At 46.4% G+C, this 27,275-nt stretch overlaps 2 pseudogenes; both read left to right on the forward strand.

Moving 5' to 3' along the window:
* The first annotated feature begins 1,695 nt into the window (after positions 1–1,695).
* LOC136470579 (uncharacterized) lies at positions 1,696–4,503 on the forward strand (annotated as a pseudogene).
* Positions 4,504–7,136: 2,633 nt separating this feature from the next.
* LOC136474811 (putative laccase-9) overlaps positions 7,137–27,275 on the forward strand; it is a 136,743-nt pseudogene continuing 116,604 nt past the window's right edge.

Consider the following 27,275-nt stretch of genomic DNA (forward strand, 5'->3'; position numbering starts at 1 on the left):
ACATGCATCTGAAAACAATTGTAAAACTTATGCAATATGTGCAACATCCCCGATCTACCTTTGCAACATCCATATGATTCAATTGCAACATATCTCTGAAATATCTGAAACAATTGAAACAAACAATTGCAATATAGGGGGGAGAGAGAGCCTAGCACGGGGAACGCCATGGCCGCCGGATCTGCGGGCATTGTGTGGGCTCCCGGTGGGGAGGACGCCGGTGTGGTGGGAGGGCCACCACCGGGGTGGGGGAAGGAGCCGCCAGGGGTCGGGGAACATAGGCAAGGGGGAGGCTACGTCGGTCGATTCCAGCCACCGAGGGTCGGCGGCAACGGCTAGCGGTGGCTGCTCCGAAGCCTGTCCATCGCCGGTGGTGGCGACGAGGACCGCCGCGACGGTCAACGGTGACGGCCCACGCGCTGCCCCGGTGTGGCCACCACTTCCACATCGAGTGACGGGATGGTGGAGAAGGCCGCCGGGGTGGGGGAAGGAGCTGGTGGGGTGGGGGAAGGAGCCGTCGCCGGCCAGGAAGCAGCGATGGCCGCGTCATTGGGTGTGGGCACGAGATGCGAAAGGATAAGAACGATGGGGAGGGGCGCGAGCGTTGCGGTAGTGAGCGTTCGAGGAAGGATAAGGCGAAGTGCGAGAGGCTGCGTGCGGCACGGGTGGGTTGGGTCGGGTCGGGTCCGTCCGTCTAGATGCCCGTTGTGTATGATTATCATATATAGCATGCATGCTTGCTCTGAAGTCTGATGCATGGGATTTTTAACTTTTTGCCATCTTTATGGATGGTACTCCTTTGTTTGCTAGCTTTGTGCGCGCCCCTACATATTTGCCATCGTAAACAGTAACCCTCCTACATTTTTGTCATTTTTGCTGAGGTGGCATGCCAGATGGGCATGCCAGCGTGGTAGGGAGCCTGGGAGCCCTAACTTGGCATGTGAAATGACCACGCTGCCCTCACCTCCTTTTGTCTACAGCCGGCCCAGCCCCGAGTCAAACCCAGTCCACTCCCCCTTCTTCCCCACTCCTGGCGACGGTGACGGTGGCTGTGGCGGACATGGCGGCGACGGCGGCATCGAGTCTCCTTCCCTTTCCTTGAACGCAGGACGACCATACTAGGTACTGCCCGTACTCCCCTAAACCCTATTTCCTCAGCTGCGTTCCCCAATTTAGGGTTTCGATTTAATTTGGTTTTGATTTGATTGGTGGTCCATTTGATTGTAGTGATGTTGCGGTAGCCCTTGTTGTTGATCGTATGCGTTAAGATGAAGTCGACTGACTGCCCCCCTTAGTAAGTTCGATATGATGTAGTGTTTGGTGTAGTTTTTGGAATCCCATAGTGTTTTGGAGTTGGATATCTCCTAACTCCACATGTTTGTTTATTTGTTTATGATTATTGTCAGGATTGATCCTGGCAACGCGTTTAAAATCCATGTTAGCGTTGCTAAGTACACAACCAATGTTGATTATGGATCTGTCGAAATAGATGACCAAAAGCATGATGTTTGGATTGATCTTACCAGTCACCGCTCTCTGTCTAAATTTATGGATGAAATGGCTGGAAAGATCATTTGGGGTAGTGGGCAGCAGCTAGTTGTTTGGGGTCTGGACAAGGAGAGTGGGACAAAATGGAAGGTTACTACTGATGAGCAGTTCAGGGAGATGATAGAAGCAAGATGAGATGAGAAAGAAATGGATGTCGGCTGTGAAGTACTTGACAAGGATAATGTATCATCTAGACAGAATAGAGATGCAGCAGCAAGAAATGTGCCAAATGAGGTTCATGGCACATCCGATGTAATAGCAGAGCAAGGAAATGTTGAATGCACAGATAATGCTTGTAGCAGTCCAGAGCATACAAAATCAGATGATGTTGTTATTGATTGGTCAGCTTTCACAATATTACCTTAGGAAAACTTAGATGGGGATGCTACTATTTTAGTGGATGAGGAACAAATCTATGAGGCCATGGGCTTCAAAGCTGCAGATGAGGGGATAGCAGGTGCTGATGGTCCACCAGATATTCCAGTGCCAGAGATTCCTCCTAATGTGGAAGAAGAAATGGAAGCAGCAGCTATCCTTGTTTATGACAATGAAGCAATTCAGCCCTTGTTTTTCTATGATAGAGACAATCCTGACATGTCTGTAGGCACATTGTATCCATCAATGCCTGTATTTAGATTGGCAGTTAAGCAATATGCTATAGTCAAAGAGTTTGAGTTGGGCGCTGAGAAATCTGATCCTGAAAGGTTTAGAGGATTTTGCAAATCAAAAGGATGCAAGTGGATTATTAGAGCTAGAACTCAGAGAGATAACAGTGTCAGGGTATATATTACTAACTATTTTTTGTTCTATAACATGTCACTGTTTTTTATATAGTTAACATGTTGTTATGTGGTTTGTATGAAACTTAGTTCATAAATATAGTCTAATGTTGGCTTGCTTGTTTGTTTGTTTGTTTGCAGATACAAATAAACTCTAATGTGCATACTTGTGCCTCAAGAAGGAGAGTTTTGAATAGGATGGCATCCCAGGCATGGATTGCAGAGAGAGTAGTGCCTCTGCTTAAAGACAAGCCTCAGATGGGGGCAAAGGAGCTCAAAGAAAAACTTGAGAAGAAATACAAGATCAACATAAATTACCAGACTTGCTGGTATGGTAGGCAGAGGGCTGCAGATAAGCTTTTTGGTAAGTGGGATAATTCATTTGATTGGTTATTCATATTCAAAGCAGAGATAGAGCTTAGGTCCCTAGGTAGTGTTGTTGAGATAGACATTGTCAAAGTAGGCAAGAAGGTTCATTTCAATAGATTTTTCTGTGCATTCAAGGGTAGTATAGATGGCTTCCTAGAGGGCTGCAGGCCATACATTAGTATAGATTCCACTGCTCTCAATGGACAGTGGAATGGACACATGCCTGCAACCAATGCTATAGATGGGCACAATTGGATGTTCCAATAGCATTTGGTTTCTTTGATTCTGAGACCAAAGAGAACTGGATTTGGTTCATGGAGCAGTTAGGCAAGGCACTTAGTCCATTAGACAAACTAGCTGTGTGCACAGATGCCTGCAAGGGTCTAGAGGCTGCAGTTAAACAGGTATTCCCAAGGGTAGAGCAGAGGAAATGCTTTAGGCATTTGATGGACAACATGAAGAAAATGTTTTCTCAAGGGCAGGGCAGTGGTTCATTGTTGGGTCAGTACATGTGGCCAGCAGCTATAGCTTACATAGAGGAAAAGTATGAGAGGCTCATGGCCAAGGTTGTTGCAGGTTCATCACACATTTTACCTTGGCTAAATGAGCATCACAAGTTACTCTAGGCTAGAAGCAAGTTCTCAGCAGACATTAAGTGTGACTACATAAACAATAATCTTGCTAAGTGCTGGAATGCATGGATCAAAGAGCTCAAATACCTACCACTGGAGTCCCTTGCAGATGCAATCAGGATCAAAACAATGGTCTTGTTTGAGAAAAGAAGGAAGATCTTACTAGCTTTGACTGGTGGCATCCTTCCTGCTATCATTCACCAGCTAAATGCTGCCAGTAAGGGACTAGATCATCTCCAGGTGACTAAAGGGAACCCCTAAGAAGCTAAAGTGACTATGATGTACAAGGGTGAGGAGATCAGAAGGCATGTTGTCTACCTAGATCTGCAGGAGTGTACATGTAGGGAGTGGCAGGTCAGTGGCAAGCCCTGCCCACATGCCCTTGCTGTGATCACCACTAAAAGGCAGCTAGACATGGAAAAGTATGTCAATGGGTACTACTTAGTGAAGAAGTTATAGGCAGCTTATGCAGGTGTGATACCCAGTATAACTGACAAGCAACAATGGCCTGCAGTTGACAAGGGCTTCAAAGTGTTTCCACCAGTGGCCAAGAAAAAAAAGGACCTAGGAGACAAAGAAAGAATATGATTCTCAGCTGTTGGGAGAGGACAGGGAAAGCAACAAGGCAAGTGACATCTAAGAGTTGTGGTGAGCTTGGCCATAGAGCAACCAGCTGGAGGTGTCCACTAACAGGCGCCAAAAAAAGGTATGTTTCTTTTGCAATTTTATCAGTTATTGTTACACTAATCTATCTAAGTTACTAGCACATCATGTATAGGAAGAGGACCAAGAAGACAACCACTAAGTCTGGAAGGAAGAAGCAAAAACCTAGTGAGGATGAACCAGCAAAGGAGGGAGAGGAAACATCAGCTCCCACCACTAAGGCAGCAACAACAAAGACGACAAGGAAGAAGAAGAAAACTGCTGACAAAGAAACAACTAAGAAGGGAGAGGTAGCAACAAAGGAACCTGCAACAACACCAAGGACACCAAGGACTAGAGCAGCAGTAGCAAGGGAGGCAGCAGCTAAGCAAGCACAGGAAGGAGCTGCAGGCCAAGCTGTGACTAACTAGTTATTCACTTGCAGGAGGCTGGACTTGGATGAACCAGTGCCACTGGAGATATTAACAGCAGATGAAGCTGCAGCAGTGCAACCAGCTAAAAAATGGCCCTAAGGAAGAAACAACTAGCTACTAAGGTGAAGAAGGCAACACCAACAAAGGCTGGCAACTAAGGCATAACCACTGTTTGAATGGATGTTCTTTTGTATGTATTTTTGGAGACAGGAACTCCTATAACCAATTATGTATGGCTATCATGGACATGTTATGTATGGGATGGACCAATTATGTGTGGCTGTCATTGCCAATATGGACCTGTTATGTATGGCTCTCATGTGTCAGTATGGACCTATAATTTATGGCTGTCATTGCCAGTATGGACATGTTATGTATGGAGCAGTTGTGTATGGCAACTACTGAACCTGATAATGGATTAGCTTGGTATGCAAATTTCTGTCAATTTCATCATCTTGTTGGCTATCATGGAATTTTTGGCTGTTGTCATGACAAAAGAACCATTTGATGCAACATACAATAGGCAACACAATAAGATAGCATTTCCATTGCATTAACATGTTCAGCATACATTTTCCTACTACTGAGAACAACCATTCACTTGAACACATACATTATGACAACAATGCATACAACAAATAACACTAAAATCAACATCTTAAGCAAAGAAATCAGGGCATCCATCTTGGCTTCCATGCTATTCTTCCCAGCACACTTTGACTGTGCTTCTTCTTCACCAAATCCCCTAGCTTCTTTTACTTCTTCTACACCCAGGCCAGCTTCAAGATCAATGACAACAAACTTCAACTCCACCAGCTTCTTCAAGTACGCTTTCTGGAATTCATAGAACCTACATCTACCAGGCATCTGCAAAATGCCCAACAGTTAGGATTCTTCAACCAAACCCGAAACCAAAACCAAAACCAAGAAAAAATCAAAATGGAACAAGAAAAACCCTTACCCGGGCACATTTCTGGGACACTTGAAGAACACGCGCCCCTGGTTGCCATTCTCCATTGTCCTCGCTATCAGCTCGATTACCCTCTCTCACTTGCATATGGGACACACGATCAGCGGGAGCCCAGTCTCCTTCCCGGTGTCTTCCTCCTCGATAGCCCACGACGCCATGCTCCTTGACGAAGAGGGCTCCGTCCTTCGAGCCATGGGGTGCACGGGGGAGGAGGATCGACCATCGCCGTCGCCGGGGAAGAGAATGGGTGAGAGGGGGAAGAATGGATGCGGCTGCTGGAGTGGGGAAGAAGGGGGAGTGGACTGGGTTTGACGCGGGGCTGGGCCGGCTGAAGACAAAAGAAGGAGGCAAGGGCAGCGTGGTCATTTCGCGTGCCAAGTTAGGGCTCCCAGGCTCCCTGTCACGCTGGCTTGCCCATCTAGCGTGCCACCTCAGCAAAAATGATAAAAACGTAGGAGCGTTACTGTTTGCGATGACAAATATGTAAGGACGCGCACAAAGCTGACAAACGAAGGAGTGCCATCCGTAAGGATGGCAAAAAGTTAAAAATCCCCTGATACATGCCCTCCGTTGATTTAAAAAAAAAGCACGAGGCTAACGTCCGTTTGTCTGTTTCGCGTTATGCGACTGTGTGAAGTTTTAAAACCATATATAAATTTGAAATTTCAAACCTATCTAGAGTTTTTGACACAGCCACACCCACACCCGCACCCACAGGCAGCTGTCACACATATGCTAATACATACTGTGGCTGCATCAGACGTCGAAGAAAAAGTGCTGCAACAATTTATTAGTCAATGGACACATAACATCAGAAAGCTTATATAATTTAACTTGGGACGGAAGAAACAGACCAGATCAGCTCAACCTGTTTGGATGGAAGTTTAGTCCATGTTTTGGATGGCAATTAGAAAGCCTAAACATCAACTAATCATGGTCTACCAAAAACTAATAGAGGCTAATTGATGAGAAGAACACATTAGAAAAAAAAAAAGAAACTCTTCACTAGTCCATATTTAGCCTATTATATATCCAACGACGGACTAAACTTTATTCCGGTGATCCAAATAGACGCTCATGGGAAAAAAAAATTTGGTTGCACATAATACCTCGTGTGCATGCGTATATATATATACCACGGCCCGATTGAACAACAATGGTTATATTAGTGTGCCTGACAATCTAAACTAGCGCGGCCATTCACTGTAAGGCAGCATCTCTCGGAAGTCAGAACCCTCCTTGCTTGCTGCCGTTGGTTGAAAACTTGCATGTGGCGCTCATTGGGTTTCCTTTGACCTTGACTCGTTCCAGCCTTCCAGGCGACTGTGCACGTGTGCATGCATGCTGGCTTAATCTAGCTAGCTCGGACTCGGACGTCGTCGTCGCCGTCACACACGCTCGCGCCACCGCGGCGAGGCAGTAGTAGAGATCGAGGTAGGCAGGCCACGCCAATCAACTCACGCTAACAGAGGAGAGGGCGTTCCAGGGTAAAACGCGGCTTCTTGATCGAGCCACACCGTGCAGTGCTTTTAATTTGTCGCCGACGAAAAAACGTTGGAAGAACGTGTGGACGAGTTGCTAAGCTAGCTAGCTATTCAAGACAATCATTCGAAGTTATCGACTCGGACCGGGACCGGGGTAGTACGTTTAGGCACTGACTGGTGGCGGCGGCATGACGAACGAAGCTTGCATGCATTGGCAGCTCTCGCTCTATAAATACCTGCGGCGCCCGCTCCAGATGAGCATCCCAGCAACGCACGGAGCGCACATTGCAGTAGCATTTGCATTCTCGCTCGCTGCTAATAAACACGTCCCAATTTGCTCAAACTAAAAGAGCGCACACACACACCCTCATCAATCATCATATACAAGATCAGAGAGCTGAGCTAGGCCTTCTGCATGCCCCTTCGGCAAGCTCCGACGACGATGGGCGGTGTAGCTAAGATGCCGGCAGTAGGACGGCTCTGGTTATTGCTAGGCGTGGTGTTAGCCTTTGGAGTTGCAGCTAGACCGGCCCAGGCCTCCAGGAATACTCACTACGACTTCGTTGTAAGTTGATCGATACATCTCATTTCAGCTTATATTACCAGTTGAATTTCAGAGGTGCAGGCAGTTGTTTGAGTACGTAGTATTTGCGGGGACTTACAATGCAAATCAACAGCTGCTGTACATGCATGTTCTAGTTTTGAAATATCTAGCTAGGTTGATGTGATTGCATATTTGCATGCCTTCAGAAAACATTTGAACATGTCAGGTATCTAGCTACTATGAATTGTTAGATACTCTGCATGAGCATGATGAAGTAATTAAGTTGACCTAGCTAGCTGTATTCCGAGTTTACGACAGGCACGGATTGACTTCTTACTAAGCATAGAAATTACGGAAGCCACAATTTTTCCCATTTTCCTGATGTGAACTGCTGATCATCGTCATCACTTGAGAAAAAAAAAGCTAGCAACGATGTGACACATCTTCTTAGCTGCTTGCTAATCTTTTCCATTCCCAGCAAGCAGCATCGTCTGATCGAAATTAGCCTCTTTGCAAGTTATCCAAGCTCCTTGACGCCCACTGCTATATGTGATAGCTACACACCAAGCATGTGCTTGATGATGATTTTTAACAAAAGATCAAAGGACTAACGCCGGCGTGTGATATATATTTTTTGCAGATCAAGGAGACCAAGGTCACCCGGCTCTGCCACGAGAAGACCATCCTGGCCGTGAACGGGCAGTTCCCCGGGCCGACCATCTACGCGCGCAAGGATGACGTGGTGATCGTGAACGTGTACAACCAGGGCAACAAGAACATCACCCTCCACTGGCACGGCGTGGACCAGCCACGGAACCCGTGGTCTGATGGCCCGGAGTACATCACGCAGTGCCCCATCCAGCCTGGCGCCAACTTCACCTACAAGATCATCTTCACCGAGGAAGAGGGCACGCTGTGGTGGCACGCGCACAGCGACTTCGACCGCGCCACCGTGCACGGCGCCATCGTCATCCACCCCAAGCGAGGCTCCGTCTACCCCTACACAAAGCCGCACAAGGAGATGCCCATCATCCTCGGCGAGTGGTGGAATGCAGACGTGGAGCAAGTTCTCCTGGAGTCCCAGCGGACCGGCGGCGACGTCCAGGTTTCGGACGCAAACACCATCAACGGCCAGCCCGGCGACTTCGCCCCGTGCTCCAAGAATGACACCTTCAAGATGTTGGTGGAGCAGGGCAAGACGTACCTACTCCGGATCATCAACGCGGGGCTCACCAACGAGATGTTCTTCGCCATCGCCGGGCACCGCCTCACGGTGGTCGGCACCGACGGCCGCTACCTCAAGCCGTTCACCGTCGACTACATCATGATCTCCCCCGGACAGACCATGAACATGCTCCTCGAGGCTAACCGCGCCACCAACGGCTCAGGCGTCAACAACCGCTACTACATGGCCGCGAGCCCGTTCTTCACCAACATCGGACTCCCAGTCAACGATAAAAACACCACGGCCATTCTGGAATACATGGACGCGCCGCCCTCAGCGGGGCCACCAGACTCCCCCGTCCTGCCGGTCATCAACGACACCGCCGCGGCAACGGCGTACACGGTGCAGCTCCGCTCCCTGGTGACCAAGGAGCACCCGATCGACGTGCCAATGGAGGTCGACGAGCACATGCTCGTGACGATCTCCGTCAACATGCTCCCCTGCGGGGCTAACGAGACGTGCACCGCCCTCGGCACCGGAAACACCCGCCTCGCGGCGAGCCTGAACAACGTCAGCTTCATGATGCCGACCGTCGACATCCTCGACGCCTACTATGACTCCATCAGCGGCGTGTACGAGCCGAACTTCCCTAACAAACCGCCCTTCTTCTTCAACTTCACCGCCCCCGACCCGCCGGTGGAGTTCCAGCTCACGAAGCGGGGCACCAAGGTGAAGGTGGTGGAGTACGGCACCGTGGTGGAGGTGGTGTTCCAGGACACGGCCATCCTCGGTGCCGAGAGCCACCCCATGCACTTGCACGGTTTCAGCTTCTACGTGGTGGGCAGAGGCTTCGGTAACTTCGACAAGGACAAGGACCCGGCCACGTACAACCTGGTCGACCCGCCGTACCAGAACACCGTCTCCGTGCCTACGGGCGGCTGGGCTGCAATGCGCTTCCGCGCGGCAAATCCTGGTGAGTATTTGCTAAATTTGGGCAACAGTGATCGAACTACACTATATATGTTGTTATATATATATGATTTTTTTTATCTTACATTGTGCTGTTTATTTCTTTGCTTGTCTGTTAGGTGTGTGGTTTATGCATTGCCACTTCGATCGTCACACGGTGTGGGGCATGGACACTGTGTTCATTGTGAAAAATGGCAAGACCCCAGGCGCTCAAATGATGCCACGTCCTCCTAACATGCCTAAGTGCTAAGGAAACAAAGGCATGAGCCACGGATGATGCGGTGTATTCAAAACAATCGAGCAAAATAACTAGTCTCAGTTGATGATTGAGTTAATTATTTGCGGTACATATTTTAATTAGTGTCCTTTGTATTTTTTTTCTTTTTCATTTGGTTGGAAGAGAAAAATATATTCGTTGTATTCATTATTTGTGTTGTTTTACTCCTAGTGCAATCTTTAAAAAGTGTAATTAAACAATGTATTCTACGGAGTTACATTCTGTATCCCGTGAAGATTCAATATAAATACGTACTTCATATATGTATTCATTTATTTTCGCCATGACAAGACCATGATCATTTAGGTCCCTTTTGGATCCTTAGAAATGAAATCTATGCGAAAATCGAAGTCTAGGCACAAATCCAGCAGATTGCTCATTCCGAAGGTATTGCATTTCAGGTTATGGGCTCCTGTTGCATTTGTCTTTGTCAGACCTTGGCATGGATTGAGCAGTGACGAGCCGACGAGCCTACTAGGCATCATAAAGCCTTGACGACAAAGGCTTCGATCTGGTATATCTTTTGAGGAAAAAACAAGGAGAAAGCACATATAACTATATTCTTCCACATGACAAAGACAACAAATTGCAATGAATATGTTGAAATTCTTCTGTGAGGAACACGAACCAACAGATTAATTACATTTTCTCTGTGAGCCTTTCGAGACCCATCAAGAAAAATAAGTGGCACACAGGGAAAATACTGTTTCTAGTAGTGTGATTGTTAGGAGATCACCGAGCCAACAATGAGAGAATAAAACATTGAGCAGTAGCATGAAGACTACTATCTCGACTTGGGTGTAATGTAACATTTTCCTATATCCCACGCTCGCGTAGCTTTGGTTTGATGGTGGCTACAATCACCATATGTGTCTTCTCCACACATTGCTGAACACCGATCGGTGACCCCAGCAACAAGACAATCACCGGTGCAAGGTGGTGCAAGGTGTAAGTGATGCATCAAGAGAGATTGAGCCAACAAGTTCTCGTGTTGCTCTCTAGAGTATACATATACAGGTTACAGTAACCGGTGCTGGGTGCGCACGGGAGGAGCGTGGGCGACGTCGTGGCCACCTCACTATCAAAGCTTGTGCTAACTACCTGAGACTATAACCGGTATAATACAACACTTCAACACCCCCACAGTTGGATGGGTCGGCACAGCGACGCAAAGACAGGAACGAAATGACTCAAATGTCGAAGTAGGCAGCCCTTTGGTCATGACGTCTGCATACTGTTCGCCGGTGGGCACATGAAGAACTCGAACATCACCGAGCTGGACTCTCTCGCGAACAAAATGAATGTCCAGTTCGATGTGTTTGGTGCGCTTGTGATGAACTGGGTTGGCCGACATGTATACCGCAGAGACATTGTCGCAGTAGGTGACGGTGGCTTTGGTGACCGTGCACTGGAGCTCGCTGAGCAACTGACGAAGCCAGATGCACTCCGCCGCGGCGTTGGCGACAGCGCGGTATTTAGCTTCGGCACTGGAGTGCGACACCGTGGGCTAGCACTTTGAAGACCACGAGACATGCGCGTCGCCCAGGAAGACGCAGAACCCTGACGTCGATCGTCTGGTGTCGGGGCAGCCCGCCCAATCGGCATCGGAGTATGCCGTGATGGAGAGGTCACAGCTGCCGTGGATGTAAGTCCCATCGCGCTGGTCCCTCGAACATAGTGGAGTATCCTTTTCAGCAGAGCTTGATGGGGAACACGGGCGTCGTGCATATGCAAGCACGCCTGCTGGACCGCGAACGTCAAATCAGGGCGTGTCACGGTAAGGTACTGTAGCGCACTGGTGGTACTCCGGTATGTCTTAGCGTCTTCAAGCGGTGGCCCATCAGCGGACTGCTTGCCCTTGGCATCGATCGGTGTTGACGCCATCTTGCAGTTCATCATCCCTGCACGTTCAAGAATATCGTCCGCATACTGCTGTTGCGATAGATAGAAGCCGGTCAGTGTACGCTTCACATCGATGCCGAGGAAGAAGTGCAGTTCACCGAGATCCTTGATTGCGAACTCAGCATGTAGGAGAACTGCGTTGCTGGACCCGGTGAGCACCATGTCATCCACGTACAGCAGGAGGTAGGCAACCTCGTGTCCTCCCCTTAATTATCAATTGCATCTTTGAATTATTTAATACATCAAGATATAAGCAATATTTTATTCTCTAGGAATTATAATAGCCATCGCATTAATGAATTATAGGTTTAATTTTCTTTCCAATATTCCCTTCGAATTTTACATTTAGTTAAATTATATATATATATATATTAGGAAATCTAGAAATATGATATTAATAATTTTAATTTGTATCATAGTTATAATAGAGTAGATATAATACTTAGTCATACTAGAATATATATAATATTTAGAAATACATCATGAATATTGCATTACATTTCTCTTCTTGATTTACATAATCTATCTATTAAAGGAAATAGATACATCTACATTGTTATACATTTTCTGGGAAAAGTAGAAAATCGTTCTCCTGTGGACTCCTCCCGGCCCAAGCCTGCTTCCCTCCTGCCGAATGGGCTCGGTCCAGCGTGGCCAGCAGCTTGGCCCGGCCGCCAGCAGCAGCCCTTCTCCACTTCCTTCCCTCCCCTCTCTTCCTTTCCACCTAGGCCGCGCGCAAGGCCGGCCCAACCAGGCCTTTGGCCCAGCGACGCGTCAGCCCCTCCTCTTCTCCCCATCCTCCCTCTCACCGATGAGTGGGGCCCACTGAAAGGTCCTTGTTTGGTTTTGGTGATTGAGTGACAACCTTAGGTGGACTAATTGTGTTTAATGTGAGATACATAGGTGATTAGTCCATAGGTATATGTGTGTGAGCAACATATGCCATGGAGGTGAAAATGACTTGGAGATGTTGCAAAGCTCACACATGTGATGAAGGAGTTCATTGCATATGAGACATGACATTGAGTCATGTAACTAAGGTGAAGAAGATCAAGACAAGGCTTGGCTCAACAGACCAGTTGCAAGTGTGAAGGGCAAGTTGAGTGATGATTTGGCACCGATGAACCAAGGCAATGGTGAAGAGCAAGTCAAGTCAAGATCGATGAACCAATACGGTCACGTGATGATATGAAGTGGATCATATCATTTGGTGATTAGTTGGTGCATGCGTTGCATCAACATTGGAGGAGATGGAATGGAATGCGCAAGGCAAAGGTATAACCTAGGGCATTTCATTTCACCGGTCAAAGGTTGTGTAGAGAGGTGCATGACCGGGTTTAGGATAGATGACCGTACTATCAAGAGGGGCAAACTTGTTTGCATATCGGTCATCTAGTGCCACTTGAGTGATCTAACTTTGCATACGTGTTAGGATCGAGTGGCGTGGCAAGAAGGATGCTAATCCTTTGGACAAATGTTTGTGAAAAGCTAACACACTTGCACAAGTTGGTGAACACTTGCTGGTGTTGGCACTTTCACAAAGGTGAAGAAGAGGATGTGAAACCAGGCTCAGGGTGCTGCCTGGGTGGCACCACTACCCCCTATCCGGTGCACCGCTACCCCTATGGCGGTGACCGGCTGGATAAGGCTAAGGAGGAGTTGGGGTGGCACCGCCCTCCTATGTCCGGTGACTGTTTGGAAGTGGCCGAGAGCATGTAGAAGGACTAGGGCACCGCCATGACCGGTGTGCACTACCATGGGCAGGGCAGTGGCACCACCATGGGGTGTCCGGTGCACCATCATGGCACCGCCACTTTTTGGCAGAGTGGGGGATTCGGGGCTGGTCACCGCCTGGACACTGTCGTGCCTAGGGCAGTGCACCACCCTAAAATTCCAGAGAGTAGGGTTCTCGGGCAGTTGACCGGGTGGTCACCACCACCCCTAGGGTGGTGCACTGCCACCCCTATCCAGTGACCAACGACTAGTTTCTAGCTGTTAGAATTCGACCATTGGGGAGGGCACCGCCGTGCCCGGTGCCCTCGCAAAAACCAGCAGCTTTGCTCCAACGGCTCTATTTGGCTTGGGGGCTATAAATAGAGGTGGAGCTCTGGCTTGGGCTGGTTGCTGAGCACACTAGAGCTTGGTGGCTTGTGTGGTGGTGCTTGGGAGCCCTCTAACTCACTTATGTTTGATAGTGATCATCTGATCGAGTGAGTGAGCGATTCTAGTGCGATTGCATCGAGTGGCACTAGGTGATCGTGTTTGCAAGCCAGTCATGCTTGTTATTCTTGGAGGTTGCCACCTCCTAGATGGCTTGGTGGCCTATGACTCCGTTGAGGCACATGAGAAGATTATGCGGTGCTCTAGAGGAGGATTTGTGAGGGGGATTGTGCTCACCCCACGGGGATCACGAAGAGCAACTTTAGTTGAGCCTGTCATTGAGCTACACTCACTTGTGGATAGGTTCTTGCGGTGCCCAATGTGTGGGCTTGGCGAGTGATGCCAATTAACCGCTGAACCACCAAGTGAGCGGTCGACACAACGGGGACTAGTGTGTTGGCAAGCACGTGAACCTTGGGATAAAATCATCGTGTTAACTTTGTATTCATCATTCTTCTCGGTGATCTGCATTCCGCGCAACACAAGCTTTTATTTAAATTTCATACATTGTGCTTGTGTAGTTGCTCTTGTGACTAGTTTAGCTTTAGTAGCTTGCTGGTTGCCTTCTTGCTTGTGTGGCATAGAACTAGCGCCTTTGCGTGGCTAATTTGGTTTTAATAACTATGTTAGTCACATTGCTTAGTTTGTGTAGCTAAGTAATTTGCGCTCTATAATTTAGCTTGTGTAGCCATGTTATTGAGCATTGCTAGTGAGCTTAGGTGGCTTTGTGCTTTTGCTTACTAGTTTGTGTAGGAGCTCTCTCGGTTACCAAAGTACTAGTGCAAAGGTTTATGTGACTTTGCTCTAGAATTGATTAGGTGAGCTCTAGCTAGCCCGACACCTTTGTTGCCTAATTAGGGTCTTTGTAAGGTGCTTGTAACTTAGATAGAGGGGTGTAGTCTTGGCTAGACTGATAATTTTAATTCTGCATTGGTTATGGTTAGCCGACGCAGTTAATTTTAGAAAGGACTATTCACCCCCTCTAGTCTGTCATCTCGACCCTACACCCGCCCGTCAGCTTCACCTTCTCTAGTGGTCAACGAAGTGCTATGTCACCCTCGCCGTGTCGCCTTCGCATGCGCCGTGTTCGCACTGCGTCAACACCGCATTGACACCAGTGGCCGCCGCGTCCATCTCAAGCACGTGAAGAACACTGCCAGAGATATTTTCTAGCAACCAACAGCTCGCTGCTCCGCTGACTTCCTATGCGACGATCACTGAAGTTGCCGACCTCACTATGCCCTGCCACCATCATTGGCAAAGATCTCCATGGTCGGAGAATATCTCCGCTGAACGGCTTTACCGTGCGCCTATAAAAGGCCAGCCATGGCTGCCGTCGAGAAGCACCTCATCGAGCTCGGGTCCCGTCTCCACCCTTCCCTCCTCTTCCTCCTATGCTCTCTACTCCGTCGAGCCACCGTGGCTGTCCACCGGCCACGTTGCCTCCTATTCCGCAATCACCACAGCCGCTGATGCCGTCGCGCTACCCGTTGCCGAAGTGCCATGCCACCACCGCCCTGCCCCTGCTCCCCCTCGCTCACCGTTCACCGCGCGTCTCCCCTCGCCATTGTCGAGCATGCCACCCACACACCCTGCACTGCCGTCGAGCGCACTCGCTGCTCCCTCTGCTCCCCTTGCTTTGCCCTACGCCACCACAGCAAGCACAACCGCCGCCTCGCCCCGCCCTGCCGCTCGCCATGGCCGCACTGCTTCCCTCCTTCCTATCTCTCCTTCTCTCTTCTCCCTTTCCCCTCTCTCTTTCTGTCTTCCTCTCTCGGCTCGCTCGATTGAAGACGAGGACGACCAATACGGGATGAGGTAGAGGAAGGGATAAGCCTGGCCATGTCCGTGTGACCAATGGGGCCGCTCCACCTCGCCCCTTGGGCCCTACGCGACAGTGCCCCATACTCCTTCTCCTCCTCTAAGTCGACCTGGTGCGCGTGAACCACAAAAACGTAGAAGGCTGGTTCACTGATCGGCTCACAAGCACAGTATCGGTCAGCTGGACCATTGACCAGGCCCACGCGTCAGCGATCAGGGTAAATGCTATGTGCACTCGGGGATTGTACACAGGATATTAAAAGGTAAACTTTTAAGTACAGAAAAAATCCCAGAAAAATACTAAAATAAACTAGAGTTACCCTAGATCATACCCAGATATTTGCCACTCATTTTCATTAGATAAAATTGTAGAAATAATTTCCATATTCATTTCCATTCGCGTTTAGCCGATAAACTTTGGTAATTTATATATTTCCCGTCTTAATTCTGAATTCCGTAATTCTTGCACCATAAATCTTCTAAAATAAAACCCTACATATTTGAATCCTTTTCCCTAATTTTTGGTGCTCATTTAAATTCTAGATATGATTGCTTTTTAGTTCTTTATTTAATAATTAACCCGTAGTTGTATCTAGTAAATAACACCTCTTAGCCACGTAAGTCCACGTACATATATACACTATACTCCGTATATAAATACATGGATAAATATAACATGAATAGTAATATATTTGCACCCATGCAAATATATCCGCGGTAGGAATATATATATATATAAACCCATATATAGTATTTTATATGTGCTGATAGTTACACCTGCACTCTCCCACGTAGATAATATATTACCCTCTGCCATAGTAGTAGTTAGCCCTATATATTCATGTATGTGTATGCACCATGACACATACTTGAATATATCTGTATCCAATCACCTAAAATGAGTAGACATCTATACATATATAGATATGCCCGATACCCGTGCATATGCCTATGTATGGCTAACCCTAGCAACCTAGTTACTCAATTCTACTTAATCATGGGCATATACATATGCATGAGCATATATGCCGCTAACCCTAGCCATAATCTAGACCACCTAATTAACCATAGGCACATACATATGCATGTGCATATGTGTCACTAACCTGGTGGATCTGTAGAAAGCCTGACCTAGTCATCTTTCTCTTTCAGGTTCACATAATAGTGAACCCTAATAATGTGGTCTGGTTTTCATCGGACCAACTACCCACCTTAACCTAACCCGTAGAACCCCACCCTATGGATGGAATCCCTCTATCCAAATCTTACTTCAGATTGACATAATAGTGATAACCTTAGATAACAACCCATCACCCAATAGGACCAACCCAATAGGGCCAACCCATCTAGGATCATTTGTTTGTTTATGCTTGCTTTACAAGCTTTGCTTGTTATTTTCCTTGTTTGTGTTTCCCTGTTTGTCGATGCTAGACCGTGTAGGTTAGAAGACGTGAGAGAACCTGATGGAGTCAAGAAGACAGGAACAGGAGACACAGGAATAGGAGACCACCTAATACTCTCAAGGTTTGTTGGGGTTGGAGCCTGGCTTGAGCGAAGGCCAAGGTGCGCATTGCAGTGCGGGCTTGGTTGTTACCCCTATGGTCGAGAGCCTCTTAGGCCTAGCCAAGCCCTTGAGTGGGGGACCTGAACGTGTATTTAGCCTTTTGATTTGTTTCCAAGGCACTGAGCTCTTCTCCTGAAATGGCCTTCTGAGGCCCACAGAACCAATAGTCAATGGACCAGAGGGTGCACACGAGTGCACCTGATGGGTGTAGCCCCAAGCCCTTGTCTAGCTAGGAGAATCAGTCAGGGGGTTAATAAAACTATCATGGCACTAACCTAGGGATTATATCTACCCCTATGTTTCATACTCAATAGGAGCCCCTGAGCCCCTCACGGCCTCCTGTGCCATCTCTAGGGTGGCGGTGAGGGGATCTTCTCATCTTGACCTTTCGCTCGGCTAAAGAGGAAACCTTTCACTTCAGGTTCGATTTGTCCGTCTGTGGATGTGAGGAGCGCCTTCATGACTCTTGGTTGAGTAACACCCTCGACAAGCTAAAACCAGAGTAGGGGGGTAGTCAGCCCTTCATGGGACTACCGGCTTTGAGCCTCAGTGACATGCCCTGCTTACCCAATATGCTATGGATCCGACAACTTTGGCTCAGGGCCTTCTATGTCGCTTGGCATCCCACTCCTGTCGGCGACTTTGATAGCATACTTCATCATCTCAGGCTACATGTTGCAATGGTTAGACGCTCCATGTGCCCAAGATAAAAGACCGTTAGTGGGTCTATCATGCAGTGCTCGTCTGAATGGGAGCCGAATCCAATTTGCTTTTGATTTTGACCGTTGTCCCAAATTGATCCCCAAAGCACCCAAAACAGTAATACTTCCCATTAGAGTGGACGCAGGACAACTAGTGACCGGATACCCTCTAAACACCTCGAACTTAGTAAAAAAGAGAAGTTAAACGGACAAACAAAGCAACAAAACGGGCGAAAACGCATTGCGGCGAGAACACAACGTAGAAAGTCGACCTGGCCGGTTTACTGTTCAACCAAACTAGTTTGGCCAACTTACTATTCTCATCGGTCTTGCCAATTTACTGTTCAAACTAGCCTAGCCAGTTTTGGGTACTGTTCAAACCGGCCTGGCCGGTTCTATAGACCCTAGAGCCCAAAAACATATGTCCAAAAGGGCTTTTTGATCCAAACAAACTTTGATTGACTTCAAATTTGGCAGAGGGATTCCCAAGGATGCTTAGAAGCTATACCCAAAAGTTCATCATCTAGAAGTTAAGGAATCAAAGTGGATTTGAAAAACTCCAAGAAAAAAGGGTTTTCTCAAATTTTCCACCAAGTGATGGATCTCCACTCAAACTAACTCCAACAAAGCAATCAAAAGGAGAAAAGAGTGGAGAAAAAACAAATCAAACCAAAACTCAAACTCATTCTTGACAGAAGAATTTCAAAGGACATGATTTCTTTATTGCCAAGATCAACAATGTATCACTAGTAGAGAAACGACCTTTGATCCACTTTGAAATTTGGCTGTAGTCCCGATATTTTTCGTGCCTGGGACTAGAGAAACCTTTAGTCTCAGTTGGTAGCTCCAACCGGGACTAAAGGTCCCTGCCCAACGGCTACTGCGCCAGGCTTTTGCTGGAGGGGACCTTTAGTCCCGGTTGGAGCTACCAACCGGGACTAAAGGTTCACTTTTACTCCCAGTTGGTCCCTCCAACCGGGAGTAAAAGTCTACTCCCGGCTGGAGGCTCCGTCTGGGACTAGAAATGGACCTTTAGTCCTGGTTTCTGTCTACAACCGGGACTAAATGTCCCCTCCTATATACCCCTTGTTCCTCCCTGAGCCCGAGCCCGAGCCACTTCGAGCTCAGTGTTCTTGCTTCATCGCCGGCCTCTCTTCTTCCTCATCACCGGTGATCACAAGATTTCTTCCATTCCTCCATCGATTCTTCGATTCTAAAGGTTACCAACTTTATACTCTCATGTTTCATCAGTAGCTTATTTCATTTTGTGGACTAGATATATGTGGTTTTTTTATGGTAGATTTTTTTTATTTGTAAGCCATTTAAGCTCAAATCACTTTAAAGTTTGCATATTTGGATGAAGGAAGGTTAAAGTAGTTATTCAAAACTAGTATTGAGCTTTCATTTATAGCATGCATAGCACACTTCATGCTTTAGAGATATAGAGAATTTTAGAGTTTTTTTTAATTTTATTTGTTTATAAAATGAGAAATTTATATTATATTAAAAATGAGTATAGAGAGTAGATGGCAACTGCTTCTGGGTCCTCGGCCTCTCATCGGGTTACAAAGCGACTGAGGCCGGACCTCCCTCTCATTGCATGCGGCAAGTGTGAGGAGAAGATTGTGATGGAGTACCGGGTGAGGAAGGAGTGTCCCAACAAGGGCCGTATCTTCTACAAGTGTCCGGATCGCAATGTGAGTTATTTTGTCGCATTTGATTATTATGGTTAATTTATACTTATTTTCATGATGATTGTGATTAAAGTTCTAATTTTTTGTTTTAATTTCAGTGGGATGGCACTAGATGTTCAGGCTGGTACTGGGAGGAAGAGTATGTTGAACACGTGCAAAACTCTCTTGCACAGGCGGCTACAGCGGCTGATGAGGCAGTGATCCTACGAAAGAAGCCCATAGATGTTGAACAAACGCATGATCTGTCTGTTTTAGTTGGGATTGGTCGCGAAATCCTTATGCCGCTGAAGTGCATTTTAGCTTTAGTTTTTTAGTGGTAGTTGGGATTGTCTACATTGTAGCGAGACTTTCATAAATTAATACCTTGTGTGGTGGCATGCATGTCGTATAATTAACTAATTATGTTCTAGGTTTTAATATGGTATGTATGTCATGTAATGCAGATGAGCCGGCATTGGATGTACAATGCTGATCGCCGCTCCCAAGAGTTCATTGAGGGCGTGCATTCTTTCTTACGTGTGGCCGAGGCAAACAAACGCAATGGTTTCATGTGCTGCCCCATGTGCCATATGTAAGAATTTGAAGGAATATGCTAGCTCAAGGAGTCTTCATTCACACTTGTTGAAGTCGGGTTTCATGCCAAACTATATTTGTTGGACGAAGCACGAAGAAACTAGGGTTGTAATGGAAGAAGGTGAAGAAAAATAATGGGACGATGATGACATTATTGCTGAATATGGGGCCTTCAATGATACTACAATGGGGGAAGCTGAAGAAGAGGTAGGGCAGAAGATGAGCCCACTGATGATCTTGGTCAGGCCATTCGTGATGCACAAAGAGAATGCGAAAGTGAAAAGGAGAAGATCAAGTTCGAGCGCATGCTAGAGGATCACAAGAAATTGCTATACCCAACTTGTGATGTGGGGCAAAAAAATTGGGTACCACACTGGAATTGCTGCAATGGAAGACAAAGAATGGTGTATCTGACAAGGGATTTGGGGAGTTACTAAAAATCCAAAAGAAGATGCTTCCGAAGGATAACGAATTGCCCGCCACTACGTACGAAGCAAAACAGGTAGTCTACCCTTTGGGATTAGAAATCCAGAAGATACATGCATGTCCTAATGACTACATCATCTACCGTGGCAAGGAGTACGAGAAGTTAGATGCATGCCCGATATGTCATGCATCGCGGTATAATATCAGGCGAGATGACCCTGGTGATGTTGAGGGTGAACGTCCTATGAAGAAAATCCTTGCCAAGATTATGTGGTATGCTCCTATAATACCACGCTTGAAACGTCTGTTTAGAAACAAAGACCATGCAAAGTTGTTGCGATTGCACAAAGAAGACCATAAGGTAGACAATATGTTGAGACACCCTGCTGATGGGTCCCAGTGGAGAGCAATCGATAGAGAATTTCCGGAGTTTGCAAATGATGCAAGAAACTTAAGGTTTGCTTTAAATACGGATGGTATGAATCCTTTTGGGGAGTAGAGCAGTAGTCATAGCACTTGGCCTGTTACTCTATGTATCTACAACCTTCCTCCCTGGTTATGCATGAAGCGTAAGTTTATTATGATGCCAGTGCTCATCCAAGGCCCAAGGCAACCTGGCAATGACATTGATGTGTACCTGAGGCCACTAGTTGAAGAACTTCTACTTTTGTGGAATAGACTAGGTGTACGTGTGTGGGATGAGCACAAACAGGAGCACTTTGACCTGCGAGCATTGTTGTTTGTAACAATCAATGATTGGCCTGCTCTAAGTAATCTTTTAGGACAATCAAACAAGGGATATAATGCATGCACGCACTATTTCGATGACATTAAAGGTATATTCTTGAAAAAATGTCGAAAGGTCGTGTACCTTGGCCATCGTTGATTTCTTCCTGCGAATCACCCCCTAAGAAAGAAATGCAAGCATTTTAAAGGTAAGGCAGACCACTAGACCAAGTGGGGCAACCGAACTAGTGAGGATGTACTCAATATGGTCAAGGATGTGAAAGTAGTATTTGGAAAGGCACATGGCAGCAAACCTATTCCGAACGGAGCCGACGGTCACGCACCCATGTGGAAGAAGAAGTTCATATTTTGGGAGCTACCCTATTGGCAAGTCCTAGAGGTCCATAGCACGATCGACGTGATGCACCTGACGAAGAATCTTTGTGTGAATCTGCTAGGCTTCATGGGTGTGCATGGGAAGCCTAAGGACACACTTGAAGCACGATAGGACCTGCGGTGTTTGAAAGAATGAGACAACCTGCATCCAGAGAAGACAGATGATGGACGCCTTTACTTAAGTCCTGCCAGCTACACTCTTAGCAAAGAAGAGAAGGAAAGCATGTTTGAATTCCTAGCAAGCATCAAGGTACCATCTAGATTCTCCTCGAATATAAAGGGTATAATAAATATGCCAGAGAAGAAATTCCTAAACTTAAAGTTCCATGACTGCCACGTGCTCATGACACAATTGCTTCCTGTTGCATTAAGAGGAATTCTACCTCCAAATGTACGTCTAGCCACCGTGAAGCTATGTGCATTCCTCAATACAATTTCTCAGAAGGCAATCGATCCAATGGATCTAGCTAAACTACAGAATGATGTGGTTCAATGTCTTGTCAGCTTTGAGTTGGTGTTCCCTCCTTCCTTCTTTAATATCATGACATACCTCCTAGTTCACCTGGTCAAGGAGATTAGCATTCTCGGTCCTGTGTTCCTGCACAACATGTTCCCCTTTGAAAGGTTCATGGGAGTCCTAAAGAAATATGTTCACAAGCATGCTTGACAAGAAGGAAGCATCGCCAAGGGCTATGGAACAGAGGAGGTCATTGAGTTTTGTGTTGACTTTATTCCCGACCTTGACCCGATTGGTGTTCCTGAATCGCGACACGAGGGGAGACTAAGTGGAAAGGGGACACTAGGGAGGAAACCATATATTGGTATGTAGGACAATTATTTTAATAAAGCACACTACACAGTTCTGCAAAACTCCTCTTTGGTGGATCCGTATATCGAGAAACATAAAGAGTTGCTCCGATCCGAGTTTCCGGGGAAGTCTGAAGCTTAGATTACGCGTCAGCACATGGAAACTTTCAATGACTGGTTGCGAAAAGAATGTTAAGGTGATGAGAGTATTGATGAGCAACTTTATTTGTTGGCTAGGCAGCCATCATGGCATATCCTCACATACGAAGGGTACGAGATAAATGGGAATACATTTTACACACTAGCCCAAGATAAAAGAAGCACCAACCAAAATAGTGGTGTCCGCATAGATGCCACCGACCCTAATGGAAATAAGCAAATATATTATGGCCGCATAGAGGAGATATGGGAACTAAACTATGCACCTACTTTTAAGGTACCTTTGTTCAAGTGCCAATGGGTAAAGGCGACTGGAGGCAGGGTAGCAGTCGACAACCAGTATGGAATGACAACCGTGGACCTCAACAATATTGGGTACAAAGATGAACCGTTCGTCCTTGCCAAGGATGTGAATCAGGTGTTCTATGTCAAGGACATGTCTACAAAACCGAAGAGAGGGAAAAACAACAACGACCCAATCAATGAGCCAAAGCGCCACATAGTTCTTTCAGGGAGAAGAAACATTGTCGGAATTGAAGACAAGTCAGACATATCAGAAGATTATGAAAAGAATGACCAAATTCCACCCTTCACAGTGAACAAAGACCCAAGCATCCAGCTAAATGATGAGGACACTCCATGGTTACGGCGCGATCATAACCAAGGGATATATGTTAAGAAGAAGTTCACTATTGTGCCCGCTTGATATATATAGTGATGTATTAGACCTACTATGTAATAATTGTGACTTCAGATTTTTTTTGTCATGTTTTCATATTTTCTACGGTTTAAATGAATTTTCTGCTAGACGATGGATTTCCCGTGGAGAATGTGTGATGAAAAACCAAATGATGAACGTTAATAAGATGTGAAAACTAATTTCCTGTCGAAAAACAATAGTTTTAATGATTTTAATTAAGTAGTATATTTTTGCATGGTGAAAATTGTAATTATTATTTACACTATGTCAAATATTTATATAGTAAAACAAAAGAGTTTAGTTTACAAATTTTTGTTGTGTATAATAATGCAAAACCAAGTCTAAGAAATTTTTTTATAATTTTTTGGATAATATTTTATTTATTAGGCAATTAATAACTCTCTGCATATTTATATATAAGAAATATATAAAAAAGGAAAACTTATGGAAATTAGAGAAAGCCAACTACAGCTCCCCCTTTACTCCCGGGTGGATCAACCACCCCGGACTAAAGGTGGAGCTTTAGTCCCGGGTGGTTGATCCACCTGGGAGTAAAGGGGGAGCTGCCGTTTTCGTGGCCCATCAAAATGCCCTTTACTCCTAGGTTGTGGCTACACCCGGGACTAAAGCTCAGACCTTTAGTCCCGGTTCTAACCATCGCCTGGGACTAAAGAATCTTTAGTCCAGGTTGGTAGCTCCAACCGGGACTAAAGGTCTCCCTTTATAAACCACGCCCTAGTTCTCTTCCTCTCTGTCTTCGCCACACCGTTGCCTCATCTTCTCCACCAGATCAATCCAGCAGCGCCGCCGCCCCTAGGCGACCACCCTAGCCTTGCCTCGTCACACGCACACACTGTCACCGGCCCCACGCGCACACGTGCTTCTTCTCCGGCCAGCCAGCGCGCCTCGCTCGTCCTCGCTGGAGCGCGCACCGTCCTTGTCCCCGGCCCCCACCTCACTCGTGCTCACCGGAGCGCGCCGAGTCTTCCCCGTGCTGCCTCACCGGAGCTCACCCGAGCCTTCCCCACGCGCGCTGCCTGACCGGAGCGCAGCCGAGCCTTCCCCACGCTGCCTCACTAGAGCTCGCCCGAGCCTTCCCCGCGTGCGCTGTCTCACCAGTGAGATGAATTCTGGTTGTTAAGAAGATGACATGGGAAGCTATAGTTATTATTTTCATGTTGTCCCAGATATAGAGAAAATATCAAAGTCAAGATTAGGATGGTAAATCCAGGCTTTTCTCGACGTGCTGCATACCGAACTCATTCTTTTTTTGATACCGAACTCATTAGAAAATGTATGTTTACAAAGTGTCAATCTTTTTTTCTTTGCTGGACAACCAGAGCGCGCCTAAGCCTTCCCCGTGCTGCCTCACTACAGCTAGGTACAAATGGAAACCAAGGAAAGATGTTGTCTGTTCACAAGTTTTGGCTGCTAACATGTTTTGGAAACCAAGGAAAGATTATGCTATTTTCTGTTGTATGTGCCTGTCAGTAGCATTTGTGTCATGTTACATTTGTGTCATGTTAGGTCAACCAAAATAATGGACATGATTATGCTATTTTTTGATCTCTTGTATGTGCCTGTCAGTAGCGTGAATCGATCATGAATGAACCGTCAAACAAGGCAACCTAAACAACGCTCAGCGCTGGTGAAACCCCATCGGATCAGATCGACAAAGCGGCGGCTTACATGATCTTAGAATTGATTTTTCCATGAAATGAAAAACTTACAAAATAGTTAGAAAATTGTAGAAAATCCGTACTAGTTGAACTTGCGGACCGTGTTCATCTCGGCTAGCATGTTCTCTACCGAGCAGTAACAGACGTCAAGGAGGAGCTTTGATTCTACGAGGGAGAGCGGCAACAGTCGTGGAAGATCGTGTTCCCTTCCTCGTAGAATCGGAGCTCTTCCTTGGCCAAGTACGGTGCCATCCGGTGGAGAAATGCTCACTGAGATGATCACGTAAGCAAGGCCAACTAGTACGGATGGTTATTTATTGAAACATGTTTTTGAGCTATAATTTGATGGATATTTGATAACTTCAGACCTACAAATGTCATCTACAAATGTTACTATCCTCGGCAACCTAAACGTCCGCGAGCTCGCCGATATCGAGCAGGTCACTTAGAATTATTTTTCCATGAAATGAAATACTTAGAAATCATGTCTTTTATTTTTTAGAATTAATTTTTCCATGAAATGAAAAACTTAGAAAATAGTAAGAAAATTGTAGAAAATCCATACTAGTTGAACTTGCGGATCATGTTCATCTCGGCTAGCATGTTCTCTGCCGAGCGGTAACGGACGTCAAGGAGGAGCTTTGATTCTACGAGGGAGAGCAGCAACGGTCGTGGAAGACCGTGTTCCCTTCCTCGTAGAATCGGAGCTCTTCCTTGGCCAAGTATGGTGCCGTCCGATGGAGAAATGTTCGCCGAGATGATCACATAAGCAAGGTCAACTAGTACGAATGGTTATTTATTGAAACGTGCTTTATTTTTTATAGATATATCTAGTGGAGTAAAAGCTAGATGGCTGCCCCGAGAGACAACATGGATGAAGAAATGATGAATATTATCAACACCGGCACTCAATTTGCCGATGGTGACCAGCAGGATGTAGATGACGGGAGTCAATACCTGGCTCTTGAAGATAACCAAGAAAATATTGTGCAAAAAAATACTGGCGAGGTATATATATTTGAATATCTATCATCTATTATGTGTACACATGATATTTATTTATTCTTTTTTTATACATAGCCCTCTGGATCAACGACCACAACTGCGAAAAGCAAAAATATTCGAGGCCTGAAAAAGCTATTGGAGGGGCGCTACATAATATTGGAATTCAATATCGAGACAGGCGAACCACTTGGTCCACATGCAAGGAAATTCGTGCAACACTGTGGGTACCTTGTAAGGGACAGACTTCCGATCAGTGCCCGTGAATGGAAGAAAAAGATCAACGAGCCTCATGTTAGTTTTGTCTCTGATCTTGATAAGAATTTAATTTGGGATGATATCCTTCAACATTTCACGTTGCAAGCGGATGATTATGATGATATCAATGATGATGAATTGAAGGAGCTAGTTCGAAAGTGGGCTATGAAGAAGATGGCCACACAATTCTAGACTTGGAAGAAATCCCTATACACGAAATACGTCAAGAAGAACCTAACGCCCAATTTCAATACTAGGGGCCCGCTCGCAAAGTTGAGGCCCTACTGGAATGATTCTGTATAGTACAAGACATTGAAAGAGGGTGAGGAACGGGTGAGAAGGAACCAAGAGAATGCCCAACAGAAGGTATACCACCATGGCATGGGATCTGGTGGCTACGCGACTGCCATTCCCAAGTGGGAAAAATGGAAGCGAACATTCTTGCCAAGGGTATCACACCAGAATCACTCAATTGGCCCAAACGCATGAAGAATTGGTTTTCGCTCATGGGGAAAGACTAGACCTAGAGACCAGGAAGCTGGTTCATGGCCCAAAACTCGAAAGAGCAACACAAAGATTTTCTTATGCTCTACAAGCTAAAGCTATTGGTGCATTCAGGCCCAATAGAGAGAAGGATGAACTGACGTATGCCATCAGGACTGCTGAACACAGTGGCCGAACGAGAGGTTTAGGATAGAACATTTCTTGGGAGCATGGTTTCCCTAACAACAGAGATACCTACAGAAGCTGGCAGAGCAAGAAGGATAAGGAAGCAGTGTGGATCAATAGGTTGGAGGAATATGTTCATGAGTCACGGGAGGCGTTGCTTCAAGCACATGAGCGTGAAAAAAAACATGTAAGCTAGAATGCAGGACGAAATCATAAAGCAAGTGC

Source organism: Miscanthus floridulus, chromosome 8 (assembly GCF_019320115.1).
Source record: "Miscanthus floridulus cultivar M001 chromosome 8, ASM1932011v1, whole genome shotgun sequence".
NCBI classification, from domain to species: domain Eukaryota; kingdom Viridiplantae; phylum Streptophyta; class Magnoliopsida; order Poales; family Poaceae; genus Miscanthus; species Miscanthus floridulus.